The following is a 3,314-nucleotide window of genomic DNA, read 5'->3' as shown; positions in this document are numbered from 1 at the left end:
TGTACACTTTAAAATTATAATTATGATTTTGTGTGTACAGTACCTAGTTCTAGTAAATTTCTGGTCATGTATAAATTTCTTCTCACTCAACATATGTTAAACAATCTATCTTATATAACTTTAGATACCCTTTACTTAGTTTTAAAATAATAACTGATGTCTGCAAATACAGTCCAAATGAAGAAAATTAACATATTAAAATAAGGAAGTATATGTATATAGGTGTATTAATTTTATATTATTAATCTGATATTTAAAAGGTTATTTTATTTTTATTCAAATTAGAAATTACATATATATATATATATATATATATGGAGAGAAAGAGAGAGAAAAAGAGAAACTTTCAATAGGGTCTCATCGTACTGAAATCTTTTTTCCACAGCCTTCCTGCTTGTCAGGATTTTCAAAATACATGCACACATCTGGTGTTCATGCCAACCCAGGGATCCAAACATTTGCTCAACCGTGTGGATTCCAGCACTGCAATTTGATCTGTTACCAGCTAGAACTCCAGCTAGACCTAGAAAAAACTATTTAGGAAAAATTAAATGCAGCTAATGTAATGGCTATGTCGCTGGACTGCCATATAGTCGACCTCAGTTCGATTCCCGGACCTGGTGGCTTAAACTCACGCCGGGGGTGTGTGTGTGTGTGCCCAAGATCCCAGGAGGAGCATAGAAGAGAAGGATTGTGGTGTGGCCATCCCCCCCGGGGTGTGATTTCTCGCTTTCTGTCTCTCTGTCTCTCTGTCTTTCTGGTGAGCATATGCGCCTACAGCAAAAATCTCTCAAAAAAAAAAAAAATTAAACGCAATCTTGAAATCTAGTTTGTTTTGTTTCTGTGGACTCTTACGGAAATTTGTTAATATATCACTGCCCAATTAAACACTAGTAATCACATATTAGCATATAATAGTAGTTTTTTGTGTTAGGGAATTTCATAAAATTGACTTCTTGAATTCAAAACACTATCATCAGGACTAGCAGATGGAGTAACGGTTATGTCGATGGACTCCCACGTAGTCAACCGAAGTTGGAGTCCGAGACCCAGTGGCTTAAAACACACTGAGAGCATGTGCATACATGTCCAAAATCCTGAGATGAAAATAGAGGAGAAGGGATTGTGTCATGGTCATCCCTCCTGGGGGTTACTTCTTGCTTTCTGTCTCTCTGTCTCTCCAGAGAGCACACTCCCTACAGCACAAATCTCTCTAAAAGCAAACCAACCAAACAAAATCACTACTATGAAAAACAATAAAACTGAGGCAACTTTTATTGGACATTGCATTTTTCAAAAACTATAATTCAGTACTCCAGGAATGATTTTGTATAGAATAAATAATTACATGAATAATAAAGCAAACTCATCCTCATTTTTTTCTTTATTTGTATTGAACATTTATAATTTTCACCTGTCCAGCATCTATTTCCCTTCTTCATGATAATGACTTTCTTTCCTTTGTTTTGAATATTTGGTTGGCCAACTAAACAATAGTGTTGTTTAGTTGGCTAAATAGTGTTGTCCTATGTATATCAGTTATGGAATGTTTCTTTCCTTCCTTTTTGTTAAAAAAAAAAAAAAAAAGATCAGGACCAGCAGTTAGTGTAATGGCTATGTTACTGGACTCCCATGTAGTCGACCGTGGTTCACATCCTGGACCCAGTGGCTTAAAACTCACGCCGAGCGCATGTGCGTGCCCAAGGTCCCAAGAGGAGAATGGAGGAGAAGGGATTTCGGCGTGGCCATCCACCCTGGGGGTGAATTCTCACTTTCTGTCTCTCTGTCTCTGTCTGGCGAGCGCCCCAAAAAAAAAAAAAAAAGATTATTCATATTTTTTCTATGACTGTTGAGAGAGACAGGCACCCTCAACAGATCCTCATGCCATGATCTACAGCCAGTCTCAGTCAGCGAAGGTCACGTGTACCTGATTACACCTAGTGTGAACAGGGAGCCTTCTGAACACAAAGCCAACACCTTTCCACACGAGTCCAGCCTCACAGTGCTGTTACCACTGCACCACCACTGCTGGCCTTCCTCCTTTCTTAATCTTTTCTTTTAGGCATTTTATTTACACTACCTCATGTGCCTCCAGTATAACTATTAAATGATGTCAATTTTTAAACTTCATAGCATGTAATTATAGAACCCTAATGAATAAAACAAAATAGTGATACAAGCACTTTTCTTGTTTTTTAGACATTTCATGTTTCATTTCTTTTCATAAAAAATGTCTCCAACTAATTATGTTCTCTCATTTAATTAAGTTCATCTTTAAATAGGAATAGTAACATATATACTCTTGAATTTAGAATGCATCATAATAATTTATTCAGTTTTATTAAAATAATTGGGCTTTTCTTTTCTTTTTCTTAGTGACAGGAGGAGCATGTGCTCACCAGAGAGAGAGATATATAAAGAGAGAGAAAATAAAAAGCACTCCCCTTCAGGATATGGTCATATTGCAAACCCTCCCATGCAGTTCTTTTTCTCAGTGGGATTTGGGGCACTCATACACTCATCTGGCATGTTTTTCAAGTTGTTCGAGCCAGAATTTTAAATTATCAGCCGTGTGATATCTGGTTCCCAATGCATAGAGCTAAATTGCTATTCATGGGGCTGCCCCTAAATGGGAATTTTATAATATTATTTAACAGTTTGATGAATTCTCAGTTTACTGTGGCACATAATAACTGAGAAGAGCAAGAGTCTCCATACTGGATAGTGTGCATTAATGCAAGCAAATGATGTTCTTGGAGTTGTGGTTAAAATAATTATAAGTACTAATCTGTTAGTATAATTATTTTGTACTTCCAAATATATGTTACAAGTTCAAAAAACACATATGTGCATCAATTCCTCATCTTTAAAATGTTAGTAATAAAAGTATCAGCCTCAAAAGTTCCCTTGTATCTTCATATCATGTTGTATTTTTGTATTTTTCATCTGAGGAGAAATAAGGTGTTCCATAACTTTTTGAGTTAATTTGTCACCCACATCCTTCATTATTTAAAATAACTGTATTTGTTTTTTTGCTTGTTTTGTTTTTGTTCATTTGTTTTTGTTCTCCATTGTAGATTTTCCTATATCTCTTATTTATTTATTATTTTTTTCAAAACATTTTCCCGAGTTAATGGACATGGCTCAAAACTAGGCAAATATGTATGATCTGAGAAGCATCACTTCATGTTAATTTCACCTCATTCCTATATTCATTCTTTTACTATATTCATTCTTTTACCTAGCCTGCCTTTTAGGTAATCATTTGCAGTAGTTTCTGACTTATTCATTCCCCTTTCTTTTGGGAAAATAAT

This window comes from Tupaia chinensis, unplaced genomic scaffold (assembly GCF_000334495.1).
Source record: "Tupaia chinensis unplaced genomic scaffold, TupChi_1.0 Scaffold000652_1, whole genome shotgun sequence".
NCBI classification, from domain to species: Eukaryota; Metazoa; Chordata; class Mammalia; order Scandentia; family Tupaiidae; genus Tupaia; species Tupaia belangeri.
Note: the sequence above shows the minus strand (reverse complement) of the source record.